The sequence below is a fragment of the Tachypleus tridentatus genome, chromosome 3 (genome assembly GCF_004210375.1).
Source record: "Tachypleus tridentatus isolate NWPU-2018 chromosome 3, ASM421037v1, whole genome shotgun sequence".
Lineage (NCBI taxonomy): Eukaryota > Metazoa > Arthropoda > Merostomata > Xiphosura > Limulidae > Tachypleus > Tachypleus tridentatus.
In genome coordinates, this window is record NC_134827.1 from 77,117,052 (window position 1) to 77,137,875 (window position 20,824).

General features: G+C 35.8%; 1 protein-coding gene across 3 annotated transcripts in view; it reads left to right on the forward strand.

Moving 5' to 3' along the window:
• LOC143247249 (uncharacterized) overlaps positions 1-20,824 on the forward strand; it is a 73,989-nt gene that overhangs the window by 17,103 nt on the left and 36,062 nt on the right. The window contains exons 3-4 of one of the 3 annotated variants that reach the window (XR_013026449.1): positions 9,813-9,885; positions 15,387-18,993. The exons of 1 other annotated variant lie outside the window; for it this stretch is intronic. The gene's annotated coding sequence lies outside the window, so the exon portion shown is untranslated. Of the gene's footprint in view, positions 1-9,812; positions 9,886-15,386; positions 18,994-20,824 lie in introns of those variants that run through there. One more of the 3 variants, XM_076494975.1, reaches the window with a different exon arrangement.

Consider the following 20,824-nt stretch of genomic DNA (forward strand, 5'->3'; position numbering starts at 1 on the left):
ATTAAACGTTGGGTAACGAAACAGTTATTTAAAATAACTTGGCGTATCCGTGTGGTAACTCTTCGTTCCAATGATCGCACGATAAAAGAAACTCCGGTTTCCTCCAGGCAAGTGCAGTAAACGCAGCAACCAGAATTGGCGATTAATTATTTAAGCGTTTCCCGACAGATGAACAATCGTAGTATGTTTATTGACTAAGAGAATTTAAATAATTGCAGTATGTTTTGTCCTTGTTTATAGACTAAGAGAAGCTCAACAATTGCAGAATGTTTTGTCCTTGTTTATAGACTAAGAGAAGCTCAACAATTGCAGAATGTTTTGTCCTTGTTTATAGACGAAGAGAAGCTCAACAATTGCAGAATGTTTTGTCCTTGTTTATAGACTAAGAGAAGCTCAACAATTGCAGAATGTTTTGTCCTTGTTTATAAACTAAGAGAAGCTCAACAATTGCAGAATGTTTTGTCATTGTTATAGACTAAGGGAAGCTCAACAATTGCAGAATGTTTTGTCCTTGTTTATAGACTAAGAGGAGCTCAACAATTGCAGAATGTTTTGTCCTTGTTTATAGACTAAGAGGAGCTCAACAATTGCAGAATGTTTTGTCCTTGTTTATAGACTAAGAGAAGCTCAACAATTGTAGAATGTTTTGTCCTTGTTTATAAACTAAGAGAAGCTCAACAATTGCAGAATGTTTTGTCCTTGTTTATAGACTAAGAGAAGCTCAACAATTGCAGAATGTTTTGTCCTTGTTTATAGACGAAGAGAAGCTCAACAATTGCAGAATGTTTTGTCCTTGTTTATAGACTAAGAGAAGCTCAACAATTGCAGAATGTTTTGTCCTTGTTTATAAACTAAGAGAAGCTCAACAATTGCAGAATGTTTTGTCATTGTTATAGACTAAGGGAAGCTCAACAATTGCAGAATGTTTTGTCCTTGTTTATAGACTAAGAGGAGCTCAACAATTGCAGAATGTTTTGTCCTTGTTTATAGACTAAGAGGAGCTCAACAATTGCAGAATGTTTTGTCCTTGTTTATAGACTAAGAGAAGCTCAACAATTGCAGTATGTTTTGTCATTGTTTCTAAATATCACAATTAGTGGCATTAATAATAACTCCAGTCATCTTCAGTAATTTACTGCGAATGTTGACACGGGCTGACATATAAAATAATGTGATGCACCTGAGCGACATTAAAGAGTGTATCAGGAACGTGTGATTTAATTATTTCCTTAGAAAATAGAAATCATTTGTTTTTATTTAAATTAAACTGATGTGAACTTGGAATTTGGTGCAACAGAGTACATGAACGAAATTTGAATTTGGTGTGGTAATGTACTTTGACGAGACGAACTGTTCATTCGTTATTACGTGTTATTAAGTTACAGATTTCGGACAAACAAACAGATACACATTTATTAAGTTATTCCATTGAAACTATATGTACAAAATTAATTTGGTTGCTAATTGGTTCTTGGGTGATCAGGAACGAAGTGTACGGTTAAGTGGCCGTGGTTTTGAACTGGGTTGTCGTAGGTGGAAAAATATCGCATTCCTGGTTGAAAGTGATGAAAACCGATATAAACCCTGAAACTAGTAACGAGGGAAAGCCTGCCGGGCGGGCTGGTGCATGACTTGCACGTTTTTTATTCTGTTCTATGTTATTTGGGACTTTAGAACAAGCTGTATTTGAGAGGTTCATTTTCATTGCTTGAAACAGAGCCAAAGAATTAGAAAACAGACTTCCACTGATCCAAAAGGCGCTGCCACAAGCCTGAGGCGTCTAATAATAGGGGTGGGAGGTGATGCTAGCGTAGTTCGAGACTGTGTCTAAATTCTTGGCATAATCACTTAACTTTCCCGTGCCAACAATTTCTCAAAGCTCGTAGTTGTCAGTGTGTTTTCATTGTTTGCCCGTTTTACCTGCGGTATGTAGTCATGCATATGAGAAAATGACAATATGTGTACCCCACCCCCTCAGACTGCGAGTAATTTATGGTTATTTCTAAATGGTATTGTCTATTCAAGAGGCATAGTGCACACAGAGTTACTTGTGGCCATATCGATTTAATAATAGCCAAGAGAGCGTTCATTACAAGAATAAAGAAATTTATAAATATTGAAATATGTTTTGAAAAATGTTGTCCGTTATATTCTAAGGTTAAGCAATAATAACATTCACTGTAGTTTCACGGGCAAGGGGGAGACCATTCACGAAGAAATGTCACTTACGTTGCATGTGTACTTGACAATATAGAAATACTACATGTATATGTTTGAGTCAACCAAAGTAGTTTTGTTATTTAAATTCAGTAATGATGATTGGAATGTTCTGGATAAGCTAGCTGGCATCGTCTGGATGTATAAACGACTCGTATAATAACTGATTTTATAACACATTATGTTGCCAGTAAGGTTTGTGTAGATATCATGTCGTAAACTAAAACATTGACGTCATTTATATGTTTCAATATAATCTGTTTCAATAAGTAACAAAGATGTTACATAATTTATCTCAATGTAAACTCGGAACAAAAGTTAGAAAGTAAAAACATGCGAGCTGACTATAAAAACTAAAGCTATGTTTTCTTCATTACCAACTCATACCTCTGTTTACCAAAAATAAAATCAAGGCTACAGACATCGTATTTTACTAAGTTGAGTGAAAGTTCTAATTAAATATTTAGTTTATACTACGTTTTAATAATCATTACAAAAAAATTCATCAAAGTTACCAGATTCTCAACAATATGGTTACTGTCTTTTTCAGTCACAAAGCATATTTGAATATAATAAAATTTGTCGGGTACTGAAAACGTGTACATTTATATGACACATGGTAATAGTGACCATGGAACCTACACTCGAAATATGTACATTTATATGACACTTGGTTAAGACACTCGACTCGTAATCCGAGAGTCGCGGATTTGAATCCCCGTCACACCAAAGATGCTCGCCCTTTCAGCCGTGGGGGCGTTATAATGTTACGGTCAATCCCACTATTCGTTGTTAAAAGAGTAGCCAAAGAGTTGGCGATGGGTGGCGATGACTAGCTGCCTTCCCTCTAGTCTTACACTGCTAAATTAGGGACGGCTAGCGCAAATAGCTATCGTGTAACTTTATGCGAAATATTCAAATAATGACACTTTATTATACAGTGACTGTGTAACCTGCACTGAAAACCTATACATTTACATGACACATGGTAAAAAATACTGTGGAACCTGCTCTCAAAACATATACTTTTATATGTCGTACTTCGAGTAAACGGATCAAAAACACGCCCACTGCCTATAAACAAGAACTGAGCATGCGTAGTTTATAAGGACAAACAAGAATGGAATTGAACTCTTTGATATATCACTTCAACGCATTACCAGTCGTTTTTTTTAATGCGATCTCAAGGTGCAGCTTTGGTTTAGGCGGGTCACGTTTTTATAATTTCTTTGCTTTTCTCATAATTAATTAATTAATTACACAAATTAGATTAGTAAGAGGGTTTGTACTAAATAAAAACAGAAACATTTTTTTTTTCTAAATACTTATATATTTGGTATATTATATTTAAATTTAAAAATTAAAAATAGTATAGTAATTATAAACAACGAACACAACTTTTTCAAATCTAGGTGTCCCTAATACTTCAAGTATGGTTCCCTTTGTGTGAAAGTTTGTGGGTTTTTTTGTAGCAGCAGTTGTTTGTGTAAAACTAGCATTCTTAATCCATAATGTTATATGGCTCTTAGATATAGTAAAATATTTTTTTTCCCTATGGTCCCTGTGTCCAACCTGTAAAACTCCTGCGTCAATCCAGCACTGAGTATATCTTTAATGGAAAAATATCCGTATGTTCAGCGGCAGACTTCAAGTTTTATGTCTCTAAAATTCGGAGTTAGATCACGGCAGGGGATACAACACATATGATTAAGCAAATGCCAGAAATTGTTGTCGAAATCAATGTTTGAACAAACTCTGTTTGTGTCTGCTTCTGGCTGGCAAACTGCTGGACCGATTGTGACCAAACATCGAGTATTTGGGGTCGGTATTTAGTTATGACTCCTTCCCGTACGTTGCTTGGATATTTCAAATTGTATTTCCATAACTGACAAACTTAAATATTTAGCACAGGTAATATTACAACGTTGCATCTTTCCAGATTTAATTCTGACCGATAAATGTCCCCTTTATTTCGGCTCTCTTCACTTTCAGTAATGGGAAATATGTTTCAGACGTATTTCGGACATCAGCATTAACTTTGCTTTTTGTTTCACCAATAGTGTTTTAATAGTGGCATTATGAGATGGTATTGGTTTTTTGGTAAATGTTGATTCTAAGACGTGTTATGTAAAGTCATTTTCTGAAAATCTGAGATACAACAAATAACACTGATTACTGTAGTTTCTAAATACATCATGCAAGATGTAACCTAACGTTTATCATGTCGGTCCACGAATCCAAGGGTCTATGGTTCGCATCCCGTTGCATCAAAACGCGCTCCGCATTTTATTATCGTGGGTGCGCTATAAATGTGACGAAAAAATACCATTATTTGGTCAGACAAGGGTAGCCCAAGGGTTGACGGGGGGGTGTTGTTGACTAGCTGTTTTTCTCTAGTCTTACACTGCTAAATTAAGGACAGGTAGCGCAGATAGCTCTCGTGTAGCTTTGCGTGAAATCCAAAAACAACCTAACAATAATCTAATGATTAACATATTTGAACTACAAATCCTAAAGTTCATGGCTCACGGCCCGTTACCGTTAACACGTGCTCTGCACTTTGGGATTGTGTGTATTCCGTAAGAATATCCTATTTAGTTAGTATCCCAACAATCGGAGGTGGGTGTAGTTAAATTGATTGCTTTTCTTCTTGTCTTTGGATATCCGTGGTGGGCAGAGTACAAATAGCCCATTGTATAGTATTGAGCTTAACTACAAACAATGAAATATAGCTTCATCATAAAGAAAACTTAACTGATGAAGTTCGAAAAGAAAATTCTCACATGGGGAAGAAGAAATAAAGATCATATTTTATTTAATATCATAGAAAGATGCAGAAATCTGAAGTTCTACATCAAGTAGCAACAGCGTATATGTGATTAGGTAAATTGTCCACTAAAACGACAATATTTTTCTGCTATATGATATCCAGTTAGGGCCTTATTAGAAACAATAAATATTATAAGGTCTATTTAGGAAATACATGTGATACTTATTTGTTAAACTTTGTATTAGAAACACTTCCAAGTTTTACAACGTTGCCCTATATACATGTATACTTCTGGAGTTTTTATTAACGTACAAGTCCGATTTTCATTAGATACGAATTGTTGGCGATGCTGCTGCCATCTGTCGAAAACATGTGACGATACTTTTTTAATTTCAACGAAACTGGTTTAGCAATAACTCTTTGGGGGTTCCATTTTCGAAGATTTAAGTCGCAATGTGATAAGTGCAAATGTTTTTGAAATAGTGTAACATCGTTAAAGAAAGGCTGCGCGTGGCCTAGCTGTTACCACACTTGAATCTGTGGTTTGCGGTCAGTTAGCGCAAAAACGTGCTTCAAACTTTGGGATCATGAGTGTACTATACGAGCGAAGATCAGATTCCGTTTAAAGTAGCCCACGATCTGGCCTCGTGTTGCTACTCTTTCTGTTTTCATCGGCTTGAAATTACACAGACCGGGAAGTTGACTCCCAGACGATTCTGTAATTCTCAACCGGAGAACAACTGGCCTCTAGACTATATTGCTATTCTCAGTGCGAGGATAACTGGCTCCCAAACTATTCTCTTATTTTCAACCGGAGGATAGCTAGCCCTCAGATCATGCTGTGAATTTCAACCGGAGGACCGTGAGACTCACAGTTATGAGTTGTCGCAGCCTGAGAGAATTGTGACTTTCTTAAACATTAGGTTAAAGTAGTTATTTAATAAACCGGCTTTATTGCTGAGACATAAGGTATTCCATTTTCTTTTGTTATTTTTCGGTTCATTATTAACATTGATACACTATTTACAATATCAAATGTAGTCGCCTTTATTTTAATTACTCGTTAATTACCAAACTTCTATCGTAAACATCAATTAACATTGTTGCATTTTTTATAACTACTATAAATCTCATCCGGTTGAACTGTTTGATATAGTAGTGAATACATCATTAACAACGTTACTAAACTGATGAAACGATGTATTTTAATCTTTACAAGAAAAGTGTACTTAAATAGTTCTACGATGGTGAATAGTCATTGGTTTGTTTTGAATTTCGCGCAAAGCTACACGAGGGCTATCTGCGCTAGTCGTCCCTAATTTAGCAGTGTAAGACTACAGGGAAGGCAGCTAGTCATCACCACACACCACCAACTCTTGGGCTACTCTTTTACAAACGAATAGTGGGATTGACCGTAACATTGTATTGCCCCCAACCGCTGAAAGGGAGAACATTTTTTATGTGAAAGGGATTCGGACCTGCGACCCTCGTATTACGAGTCGAGTACCTTAACCACCTGGCCATGTCGGGCCGTAAATACTTCTACGATGTTAAGTTGTTTTAAAATTCAAGTAATTCAGTATCACTTTAGTACTAAATAAATATTATCAAGATATACCTAAGTGTACATAATGGTGATGTCGGTTATAATACATGGTAATATTGGCGATAATATACGATAACGTTGGTGATAGTATATGGTGATTCTGGTAATAGTGTATGGTAACATTAGTGATAATACATTATATGTGAATTTATATGATATGGATTTTGTATGTAGGTCTGAGTTAGAAATTCAGAAAGATTATAGTAACTCCATAATTTCATATTGTCAGGCTGGTTACTTCCGTTATCATATAGTTTGATCGGGTAAATCAAACGGGACTTTGACTTAATTTCCATAGTTCACCGCCAGGTGTAACATATGAACTGGTCTTCATGCTCTGTTCGTATCTTGAAGTTATGGCAAAACTGGTTCTGGCGGCGTCATTAACGTTTAACTATTGCCAGAGGAAAAGCAAGCCAGTTAACAGCACCATACCGCTGCTATTATTTTCTTAACGCAACCATTGCTTAAAGCACCGACATCCACAAATCTATCTACCACAGGGCTATCTTACACCTCTGTATTTAGTAGATCTTGGACAGAAATGCACTCTTCTAACACGGTAACACGCCTTCTCTCTACATCTCAGTGATAAAATATACATAGTTTGAAGCATGACATGGCCTGGTGGTTAGGACGTTCAGATTGGCGCTCGACTCGCAAGCTGCTGGTCACAGCTTCGAATCACCATCACCGAACATGCTGGTCCTCTCAACCTTAGAAGCATTATTATGTACGATCAATCTCACTATTCGTTGGTAAGATGGCAAATAAAAGTATTTACTTCAACAAAAGATAATAAATAATCGTTAGAAGGGAATAAAATGGTTCAGACGTTGTTATTGAAAATTCCGTTGGAAGTTAAAGGGGTTCATGGTCTGTGACGTCATCTAGAGTTTTATTCTTTCGGGATAAAAAGATAATGGTTAATGAGAGACCGTTGTAAGTTTATGACTTTGTGAAGCTTAATCATTGTGGTAAGAGCTGCCAGGTGGCAAGTAGCTTAGACTTGATTTCGAAAATAAGAGTAAATCTGCCTTACAAGGAATTCACTGTATAATCTAACGGTTTTCCGGTAAGAATGTATTATAAACAGGATGGATGCAATGTTAAGTTACTTTTTGCTATAGTAAAGTTTACGGTGTCCATAAGCATGCTGGACATTCGACAGATGTAAATAACTGTATTGCCAGAGAGATAAAAGGTGCCTGAAGGTAGGCGGCAAGAAGAGGCAGACAGAGGAAAATGCTCCCTGTAGTAATAAATAGTTAATTTTCAGGATATGTGATGTGTAGCGCACTAAAAAGGTAAAAGATTTAAGAGTGCCTCAAGCTATTTCTCTCTCTACATGAATATCAACATTATTTATTTTGACGTCTCGTTTGTATAAATATATATATTAACCAGATGAGCAACATAATTAAGATTGAAATAAATCTTGTGAGTCTCTTACATTCACTGAATACAGTTACAGAAAATTTAACTTAAGAAATCTCAGAAATACGTGTTGACTTGTTAAGTATGGGTGTTATAAGTATTGTTAAAATATGTGCATTTTTGTGAAACACTTCTGAGTAGACAAAGTTATATGGGATTCTGTTTAACACAGATAATCAGTTTACAGAGGAAGTTACGAGGGATTCTGTTTTACGCATGTAATTAGTTTACAGAGGAAGTTACGAGGGATTCTCTTTAAGACGTGTAATCAGTTTACAAAGGAAGTTACGAGGGATTCTCTTTAACACATGTAATCAGTTCACAGAGGAAGTTACGAGGGATTTCTTTAACACGTGTAATCAGTTCACAAAGGAAGGAAGTTACGAGGGATTCTCTTTAACACATGTAATCAGTTCACAGAGGAAGTTACGAGCGATTCTCTTTAACACGTGTAATCAGTTCACAGAGGAAGTTACGAGGGATTCTCTTTAACACGTGTAATCAGTTCACAGAGGAAGTTACGAGGGATTCTCTTTAACACATGTAATCAGTTCACAGAGGAAGGAAGTTACGAGGGATTCTCTTTAACACATGTAATCAATTCACAGAGGAAGGAAGTTACGAGGGATTCTCTTTAACACATGTAATCAGTTTACAGAGGAAGGAAGTTACGAGGGATTCTCTTTAATACATGTAATCAGTTCACAGAGGAAGTTACGAGGGATTCTCTTTAACACATGTAATCAATTCACAGAGGAAGTTACGAGGGATTCTCTTTAACACGTGTGATCAGTTTACAAAGGAAGTTACGAGGGATTCTCTTTAATACATGTAATCAATTCACAGATGAAGTTACGAGGGATTCTCTTTAACACATGTAATCAGTTCACAGAGGAAGTTACGAGGGATTCTCTTTAATACGTGTAATCAGTTCACAGAGGACGTTACGAGGGACTTTCTTTAACACATGTAATCAGTTTACAGAGGAAGTTAATGAGGAATTCTCTTTAGCCAATCCAGTTGAAGATCACTGTAAAGACGAGCAGTTAATCCGGTTTTCAGAAGTGAAAAATGTATTCATACACTGATCCCTTCCCATTCTACCAGTTAGCTGCTACAGTGTTTGAGGTTTGAGTGAAAATGTCGTCAGTATTTGACGGAACTCTGACTGTAAGTTTTAACTCATTTGTGAAAAGTACAGACACCTAATGACATTAATTCCAACCTCTTTAGAGATCCAATGTAGTGGTGGTCGTTTGCTTCTGGGGTGAAGTGGTCTTAAACTGGTTCCATAAGGTGTGCTTCATACAATTTGATCATTGGCAATTGCTGGCCTGTAGTTCAACTTTGGTAATGAAAACAACAAAAAACACGAGTTTTTTGTTTCTTATTTTCCATTTTCCAGTAGTTAAATCCATGTGATAAACAGTTGGACGTAGTTAATAGCTACCTTTGAAATTCGTCTACTAAACTGTATATATCAGTTCCTTATATATAGCACAATATTACGTCATTAGTACAGTTACATCCGTTTATATTATTTAACATGTAATTGTAATTATTTACACAGTTGGCCACTTCCGGCCATGAAGTCTCTCATTCATTTTATTTACTTATTTTTGTATCTTTATAAGAATATTTTTTTCATATATCGTTCCTCTACCTGACGTTATAGTTAAATAAAAACTTACAATAGTTTATTACTTTGTCGGATTCGTTAATGACTTATTATTGGTAATTAGACGTTCTTGGGGAGATTAGACACCTGATGTTTTCTTTTAGACGTTCTTGGGGAGATTAGACACTGATGTTTTCTTTTCAAAGGACAAAGATTCGATGAAGTTACAAGAAACAGGTAGAAGCTAGTTTTTTATGCGTCTTTGTCAGTTGTAACTTGTTCATATTTAATGACACTTTCGTTAACGGTGTTGGTTTATCTATGCTATGCATCTAATATATTCATTTTTATTATCTTTTACAATACGTATATATATCTTTTATTATGAGGATTTTTTTTTTTGTATTGTATTTAGGCCAAGGATTGCCTGGTGGTTAGGGGACGTTGGACTCGAAACCTACGGGTTAGGGGTGTGAATCCCCGTCACTCATCATATTCGCCCTTTCAGTTGTGGGGGCACTGTAATTTCATGGTGAATTCCACTATTCTTTGGTAAAATAGTAGCCCAAGAGTTTGTGGCAGGTGTTGTTGACTAGCTGCCGTCCCTCTAGTGCACTACATTACGGGCTGGCGCAGATATCTCTCGTGTAGCCTTGCGCAAAACTCAACCAAACCAAACGAAGGACTAACCTAAGATGTCCGAACCTTGGATTTGTCTTGTAATTTTGCTACACCCTATTTTGATATTGTAGAACAAAAACCAGTCACATATTAATTGGATATACGTATTTTTTCTAAGTTAAAGAGAAAATTGTATGTTAACACCGTCAGGTATATAAAGCTACTTAGCAGGATTGTTTTTTTTTTACTTTATAATGTAAAGATTATTAAATGTTTGTGTAGAATCAAGTCATTAAGTATTTAATGTAAAAAAAGTATTAAGAGACCCAGCATGGCCCTGAGGTTAAGGCACTTGTCTCGTAATCTGAGGGTCACGGGTTTGAATCTTCGTCACACCAAACTCTCCCTTTCAGCCGTGGGGTCATTATAATGTGAAGGTCAATCCCACTATTCGTTGGTAAAAGAGTAGCCCAAGAGTTGGTGGTAGGTGGTGATGACTAGCTGCCTTCCTTCTAGTTTTACACTGTTAAATTAGGGATGGCTAGCACAGATAACCCTCGAGTAGCTTTGCGCGAAATTAAAAGTAAACAAAAAAGAATACATTTGATATTACATAATAAAATGTCCCCCGCTAGTACAGCAGTATGTCTCCGGATTTACAACGCTAAAATCAGGGGTTCGATTCCCCTCGATGGGCTCAGCAGATAGCCCGATGTGGCTTTGCTACAAGATAAAACACGTACATAATAAAATAGTTATGGATTACTACTTCACAATTATAATTAATGAAATGTGATCATTGGCCCGCGACTCTGGTTTTTGCTGTGAAAAAACCAGAACACTGTATACTTTCCAGAAACACACTTATAGCAACAAGTGAAAAGCACACATCGGAGGGGAAACAGTTATTGAACGTGGATCTGTTTATTTGTTGAAACCTACCAAGTGTTATCTCCACTAGCTGCCCTTAATTATGAAGTGATTAGAGGAAAGGTAGCTAGTGAACATCACCCGCCGTCAACTTTTGGGTTACTCTTCTCCGAATGAACAGTGGGATTTGACCGTCATACTTATAACACACCCATGCCATATAAAGTGCTGAGCGCTCAATTTGTCTCTGTGGTTAACGAAACGTGAACCACGGACATTTGGATACACGGTCTGGCACATTAACATCTGGGTACCATTCAACCCATTCATGGTTTTGAATTCAACGATAAATGAATAACTGTATAAATATCATTATTAACTATTGTATACGTTGCGATAATCGGTACTTAATTTCTGTAGTGGGTGTTAGTGTATGGGAGACATTTTAACACTAGAAATAAATCACCCTATAACAAAAAATTGTTGCTTTCTTTAATTACACTAAGCGTTTCATTTTATAGTCTCTTCAGGAGTGTTCCACTAAAACACAAACTGAAACTGTGAGAGATAAAATTCAAACTTTATCTGACACTGTCTATTAACCTTCAAATTGTTTGTTATTCCACGTGAATTCACACATTGCACTGAGGCCATATTCCGTTCGTATAAATGGGTAAAAGACATCCAGTGTTGAGAGTTTAATTAAATAAAAGCAACATTTTGGTGTTATAAAGTCGTTAGTTTTAATTCTGATATCCAGTCTTTCTCGTATATTTCAACAAGAAAAACGTTGCTGCTGTGAATAGATACGAAACTAGCAGTTATGTAATGTTCTTAGGTACTGAAGAACACACAAGAAACTATATATAGTTCCTGGAAGATACCATAAGACACGGTATAACTCATCAAGCAAAAAATCTTTATCGTCGGGGTCATGTGCTAGAAACGTAATATTAAGCTTTTTCTCTTCTAGGAATTCTACAGTTGTTGATGCAATTAACTCAGTATCCAAATGACTTCAGTTTTGTGTGATGTAATCAAACTATTAAAATTCAAGTTTTATATGGCGACTTTATGAAGGAAATGTGTCAGCTAAACTCTCTTTCGTTACGCTCTCGAGTGAGTAAGTTTACGGACTGAGAACGCTAAAGTTTGTGATTCGATTCCCCGCGATAGACGCAGCAAATAGCTCATTGTGGCTATGCTTTAAATCAAACAGATTATTTCATTAAATTTATGTAAAAACGTGTTGTCAAGGATAGAAATTAAACGACTGGAAAATATGATAGACTTTTTAAGTGCAATAATATTTCTTTGTGAACTATTTCATTTTTTATGAAATGTCCCCATGAGTCATTTTTGTGTGAAATCTCTCCGAGAGTCACCTTTCCGCGGTGCCCGGAATAGCCAAGTGGTTAAGGTTCTTGATTCGTAATCTGAGGTTCGCGGGTTTGAATCCCCGTCACACCAAACACGCTCGTCCTTTCAGCCGTGGGAACGTTATAATATTTCGGTCAATCCCACTTTCCGTTGGTAGAAGAGTAGCCCAAGAGTTAGCGATGGGTGGTAATGGCCAGCTGCCTTCCTTCCAGTCTTACACTACTAAATTAGGGACTCCTAGCGCAGATAGCTCTCGAGTAGCTTTGCGCGAAATTCCAACCAAACCTTAGGTTCGTATATGATATGTTTAAGTGCGATACGCACACACCTTCGTCCTTTTTTTCTATTTCTTCAGTGTGCGTAGTTTATGATGATAAGTGTGTATATGTTATATAGAAGCTTAAAGACGTTGTCTGTACGTGTTTTCCTTGCGGCGGCTTCAGTAGTTCCTCTTAGCTACTGGCTAATACATAACCCTAATATTACTCTACTTACACAAGCTGTGGAGAAGAGAATATGTTAATAACTCGTTTGACGACATTTGATGATAGCGTATCTTCTTTACCTCAGGGCTGCCCCGACCTTGCCACATGTCGACTAAAGGGGGCTAGCCGATAGCAGCTGCGATATGGAATAACATTTGTTTAACCTTCAAGACTGCACAACTAAAGAAGACATCGTTTTAATAAGATTTATCCTCCATCCATGGTGGTTCAGTGTGACAGGTGTAAACCAATGGACTGTGTGTCCGGACTGCGAATTCCAATATTCATGACTTCTTGCTACTACAACGCGCTGCTCTCTCGGGACCGCGGGTGCATTATAAGAGTAGCAGTTATATCTCACAGTTCGATATGACAAAAAAAAAAGTCAAAAGGTTGGTGATGTGGCGCTTTTCCTAAGCTGTTGTTTTTAGTTTAGTAGTCCATCAGTTCTTGTTAAGGACAACTATGTGCAAATTTCTCTCGTGTAGCTTTGCCCTAATTAATGAAACCAAAATTCAGTTCAGTTTCCTTAGAGTTAAATAGTAAAAAAATATTAACATTGAGAGAGGAAACTTTTTTTATTGTTTTGTTCCTACCAGAATTAAGTATACCAAACGTTTGTATTCTTTTGTTCCTCCCATGGTCCAGTATTTAGTGTAATAAACTTTTGTATTGTTTTGCTCCTTCCATGGTCCAGTATTTAACATACCAAACTTTTGTATTGCTTTGTTCCTTCCATGGTCCAGTATTTAGTGTAATACGCTTTTGTATTGTTTTGCTCCTTCCATGGTCCTGTATGTAGTGTACCAAACTTTTGTATTGTTTTGTTCTTAACGTGGTATTTAGCGTACCAAACTTTTGTACTGTTTTGTTCTCATCGTGGTCTAGTATTTAGTGTACCAAACGTTTCTATTGTTTTGCTCCTTTCATGGTCCAGTATTTAATATACCAAACTTTTGTATTGCTTTGTTCCTTCCATGGTCCAGTATTTAGTGTAATAAACTTTTGTATTGTTTTGTTCCTACCATGGCCTAGTATTTAGTGTACCAAACTTTTGTATTGTTTTGTTCTTAACGTGGTCCAGTATTTAGCGTACCAAACTTTTGTATTGTTTTGCTCCTACCATGGTCCAGTATTTAGCGTACCAAACTTTTGTACTGTTTTGTTCTCACCGTGGTATAGTATTTAGTGTACCAAACGTTTCTATTGTTTTGTTCCTTCCATGGTCCAGTATTTAGTGTAATAAACTTTTGTATTGTTTTGTTCCTTCCATGGTCCAGTATTTAGTGTAATAAACTTTTATATTGTTTTGCTCCTTCCATGGTCCAGTATCTAGTGTACCAAACTTTTGTATTGTTTTGTTCTCAAAGTGGTCCAGTATTTAGCATACCAAACTTTTGTATTGCTTTGTTCTTAATGTGGTCCAGTATGTAGTGTGCCAGACTGTGGAGCTGTTTTTCGCGTCCATTTACTTTAAAAGAAATATCCACGCTTTGGAGCTTAAATGCGTTTTGACAATGACAGTGAACTTCCATTATTCTGTTAGACGAAAATATTCCAAGAGCTTGTGACATGGTGTTGTCAAACTATCCTCTAAATCACACGTTTAGTTTTGTGTAAAATATAACATAGCTTTCCAGAACTGCACTAAACATTGACAGTAGATTCTTATCGTTTGAATTGCCGCTCTATTTTATTTTTTGGTAAGATTCTGAGTTTATACCCTTCGAAAGAAACATAATGCAATAACGTAAAGTAATTTATTAAATATCTGACAATCCACGACCTTCTTGTCATACCTATTTGCGAGTTCGAATCGAGTCATAGAATGTGCTCTTCCGTTCAGTTCACGATCAACCCCACTTCTCGTCAGTAAAAGTGTTGGTGGTGTTGGCCAGCTGCATTCCCTCTTATGTACCACTTCTAAATTAGGAACGGCGTGGGAATTAACAACATTGTTTGGGTTTCAGTTTCACGCACAGCTACACGAGGGCTATCTCCGCTACCCGTCCATAATTGAGCAGTGAAAGACAAGAGGAAAGTCAGCTAGTGATCACCACCCACCTCCAACTGTTGCGCTACTCTTTTAAGAACGAATAGTGGGATAGACCACCACATTATAAGACACCCCCGGGTGAAAGGGACGAGCATATTTGGTGGGGCGAGGATTCAAACCTGACACCCTCAGACTGCGAGTCAAGCGTCGTAACCACTCGGTCCTGCCGGTCTACAATAACAAACAAGTTTATCAGATGATGTGTTTGAGAAAAGCTTTATTCACACTTTTCTTACCATTGTTAATCTTGTATATATATGAAATAAAAGAATCACGTACGAGATAAAGTGACAGATGCTAATGTACGTAAATATTTTTTGTTACAGCTTGCTGTGGAAGACATGTACATTAATGGTTCTTCAAGTGGAGTTTAAATCAACAGACATCTTTGGTTCATCCAAGTCACGTGACAACAACTTAAGATCTCATTTGTTACTACATTTTAATGTCATCCAAACTGGAAGATGTGTGGAACATGATCAGAGAATCAGAAAAAACGTATCTAGGCCTAAAGATGAGATACGCACAAAGGGAAAGTTTGAAACAAGGGGAATCTTCCGGAAAATTCAGACCTGAAATGGTACCTTCTGATTACCTCTTTGCGTATATAATTAATAAATAATGAATCATACAGGCGGCATAAAGTATTGAAAAACTTGCATATTTCCCTGAATTTTGTTGGGAGAAAATAATCAGTATGATATTTCATATGAAAAATTATTTTTATCTTAAAATTTATTACTACGACCAGCTACGACCCTGATTGATATATTAAAAAAAAAAAACAAAGAAAAGTCTGACCAATAAGTTATTAAAAAAAAAAGGTTGGACACAATACACTCTTCTCCAGTGGCTCAGCTACAAGGCTGAATACATAACGTTAAAATCTAGGTTTCGATACCCGTGATGGGCGCAGTGGTGTACCTCTGCGCTTAACAACATAGAAACACAAAACAAAGTATTTATGAGACAAAGAGCATACTCATCCATTTTCCACAACAAAACTGGTGAAAACTGTTTTTATCCAGCAGTTATAAAATTATTATGGATTTTTTTTTACCCAGTCCTATACTGTTTTATACATATAATTTTCTAGCACATACGTGTGTTACATTCGAAACTGTACACTGATATTGCTCAAGGTTGAATTCTCTGTTACGTTTTTGAAGTCCATATTAACTCCCCTTTTGGATGAACGTACACGTTTTAGGTAGAAATAATTATTATGTAGTACGATACAGAACAATATTGCGTTACGTTTAAATATTTTTCACCATCACGTAGTGTTTATATAGACATACAACACACAGAGAATGAACTCTTAAGCTTTAGCTTCTCCTATTGTTGTGAAGTAGGCGTGGAATGCCAAATATGGTGTTTAGTTATATTGGAAACCATTTGCTACTTGACACGATATCGTGATATTAAATCAAGGTAAATTAAATGCTATCTCTAAAGCAGTCAGTCTGAGATAAAATTTGTCATTATAAAATTTATAGCACTTGAATTAGTTTGGTATTATTTTTATGTCATGACATTGTGCCAGATAACAGACGGATCCTCAATATGTCTAAACACCCAGTAATAGCAGATTGTTCGATATTCGACGCTTATTTCACAACACTAAGTAATACAAGGAATTTTTGTTCACCCTGTACAAATACACTGAACCATACATACTGGGTGGCCCAAAATGGGTGTGACTCTAGAATATGCATTTAGAAGACATTTATTTACCGATAACAAACTCTGTCCACGTAACACACGTAAAAAAGTTTAAACAAACGAACACTTGTTTGAATGGTAAAGTCTATAAAGATTTATTTCATTGCTGTTACCACAGTCTCTGTGATGATTAATAAATGTGACTTATTAGTCTGTTTGTCTTTAGCTCACCCTGCACATACCTACCGATTCGGCACGTTTTCGTTTAATTTGTGTAATATAGTGTATCTCTGTTTTGTGCCAAACGTTGGTTTTGATAAGAGGCTTTTAATTTATTTTTGTATCTCATTTGTACAGTTTGCCAATTTTTAAAAAAAAACACCTGTTGCTGCTCATTATCGGTGTGTAATATGTGAGTGTTTGAGAGCTCAGTATGAGAACCTTTCTCACCCATTATTCTGTAATGCTGCGTTTGAAAACCTTCCTCCTCTGTCATTTTCAATACTGCCTTAATAATAAATAGAACAACAGGAGAACGTATAGTGTTGTTTTTATGATATGACTTCTCCAGAAATGTTCCGTGATACGAAGACTGTGATGAGAAAGGCGATCGATCTTGTCTGTTACACTTCTTCTTAACAGGATATTAACATTCAAAGACGAGTTTCTTGTTGATTACACAGGACGAACTTGTTTTAGTATATTGTTGTTAGATCAATTTAACATTGTGATACGATATACGTTATATTTTTGCATAATGCTCAATATTAAAATGTGGTAACCCTTTTTCTGTTTCTTGTGCTCCGGATCAACTCCAAGACCTTTCGCACTTCCCACCCCCAATCACAATCAAGTGCTCTACCATTTGAGCTAGTGATACCTATTCCGGGTCTTGAGGGTTGGGTCTCACAACCGCACCTCGTCAATAAGTCAGTTACAGTTTCAGTACTATTTACTCACCCCAGTATGGCAATAGACAAACACAACTATGGGTATATAACATATAAAGCGTTAACCTTTATGTTTGTAAAAATATAAAAACATCGAATAGTTACATCTCCGAGCAAATATTTACAAAAGAACAAGCTAAAAATCGCTGTTGTCATAGTGACAAAGCTACAAATATCTTTTGCAAAAGGACATTTAGTTTTTGTTATATATTTTTATTGCCCTCTTAGTCGGGATCACCCCCTCCCCAGCGGCACGTCTCAAGACTTGTAACGCAAAAATTCGGGTTTCGATAGACGAGGCGGGCACAAAGATGGCCCATTGTGTTGCTTCCTTCTTAATGACAAACTTAGTCGGGAAAGCTTTTCGATGCTACCTTGTTCCTTCCACCATAATCAACCCCTGAAATAACTAGCAGTTACTGGACAGTTCTAGTTCCAAAAATTACCAATGAACAAATTGTCACGAATTGATGCGTTATAATTATAAGGGCACATTTCAAGAAAGTCTATTAATTTATTATTTCTAGGCCTAATCACGTGTTTCAATAATATATAGTAATAAAACCAAAAACCACAGTCTCTCTTAAATTAATTGTTTTTTATTAACGGCACACAGCTTTCATCTGTCAGTTATGCAAGTTGTTGCATATAATTATAAATCTAGAAGTTGATTTTACAGCAGTTGGCTTAAGTACTTATAAATCCGTTTAGATTTTTTTTTTAAATACTTTGTGCGATAAAATTTAAAAGTTTTTCTGATAGTTATAGAAAAAGTTTTATATTTGAAAAGCATTGTATAATGTACATGTAATATTCCTATCCTATATTTCTTGTTGCCATGGTATCGTATTCTTTTGTAATTACTTAGAATGAGGTTTTTGAGAATATTTACAATTTAACACAACAAACGAAAGTAAAAGTGTTGATATGTGTTTATACTGACAGCTTAACAACAATGTCAACAGTCAAATCAAGCTCTGTATAAACCGCCTGACTTTATAAACAATAGAAAGAAGTGTCTCTTTAAAATCGATTACATTGTTGAACAAACATATAAATATGAAAGTGTTCACACAACAATGAAGGTGATTTTATCATATTGTTTCGTTCTGTTCCTACGTTTTTGAAATGGTAAAATATATTGATTTATGTACAGACACGACCCAATTAGTATGTAAAGTGCGTTTCTTTGGTTTTCAATTTTAACCATCTGTGTCGTACCTGATCCGAGTGGATTGCTCAATAATTATGAATCGTTGTCTGTTGTTTTTTTGTACTGCTATTTTTATAAATGATCAGAATAAATAAAACAAATTCATTGGAACGCTATTTGTGTCTTTATTATTAATGTCCACACTTGCAGCTTCACTGATTGGTGTGAAATACCAGAGACTATGACGACAGCAGAGATTTACATTTATATATAGCTATATAATTAAAAGATAATATTTAGTTATTAACATCTGGTAATAAGCCGCCACAGCTTTCATGTTAACATCGGACAGTAAACTACCACAATTTTCATATTAACATCTGATAATAAATTGTTACGGTTTTTATTTTAACATCTGATAATAAAGTACCATGATTTTCATGTTAACATTTGATAATACATTGCTACAGTTTTCATATTAACATCCGATAATAAATTGCTACAGTTTTCATGCTAACATCTAATAATAAACTGCCACAATTTTCAGGTTAGTATTTGATACTAAATTGCCACAAACTTCATGTTAATTAAAAAGTACCGTCGATACTATTCGATTTCAGCTACAAAACTTGCAAAAGTCACACTTGGAAATACAAAAATAATCTGAAAACTGTAAAATGATGGACAGTTTCTAAATATTTAATATGAAAGATTAAAAAGAGTAAATTTAAATTAGTTTAGTATATTGTGGCAAGAAAACATTAGTAACTGTTTTCGTTACTAATGTAACTTAACGATAAAACCTCTCAAAAACATATATATATACATATATATATATAACAATTAAATAATTACATATAAGTTAGTTGTATAAGATTATTACAAATATAAACATACATAGAATATTAATACCGTACCTTATACTTGATAAAAAATGTATTTAATCAATAAGAAATTGAGACATTTCCAATGGCACAGCATGTTTACAACTCTAAAAATCGGGTTTCGTTTTCCGTAATGTGCAGAGTACAGAGAGCCGATCGTGTAGCTTTGCTCTTAACAAGCACAAAAATAAGAAAAATCCGTAAGAATTATAAAAATTAAATATTTTATTGTACCTTCAATTGTTGGACAGTTCTAAAATAAAGGACAAGGAAGTAATTGTTGGACGGTTCTAAAATAAAGAACAATGAAGTAATTGCTGGACGGTTCTAAAGTAAAGGACAAGGAAGTAATTGACACAGACTGTAAGTGTGATCTTATTGTGATGTGGGTTGTACGTGGTTATGTCTTACTGATGGGGTCAGGAAAAGATTCGGGACTCGACCCGATCGGTGCGAGGGAATTTTCAACGATTCACTATGATGTCGCTCACGTTTTTTTTTTTATTCTGAATTTTCAACACACCAACTAGGAATTTTGGGCACGGTCAACTAGAAACGGGGCATGGACCCCATGAGCCACTGCCAAGCGACGTTTCCCAGTGTGGATTGTAGGTAGTTATGTAGTTATAGTGTGGTTGTAGGTGGCTATGCACTAGTAGTGGAACTTTAGACGGTTACGTATTAATGGTGAGGTTTGTACGTGGTTGTACGGTAAGTTTTTATATATTAGCGGTGGGAATTTACGTATTATTGTTGGGTTGTAAGTTTTTCATATTACTGGCAAGAGTTGTTAGCTGTAATGGGATATTTTATTTTGGTCGGAATCTAATTTGAGTTTGATTAGTTTGGTAGGAGTAACAATAAAATCATGTGATTTGTTTATCATAAATGTTATAGCTTACAACCACTACTTACTACTTCTATTCAATGTAATTACGAACAAAACGTGCCTCCAAGGCCCCATTGTTAGTGTATTTACAGAAATTTAACAACAGTGCTTGACGATCCATTGTTTACTACCTGAACAATCCACTACAAGATTCTTAAAGGACATAAACATAACCCACTGTCAAGTGTGTATGTTCAAAGCAATTCCCTCCGTGCGTAAAGAA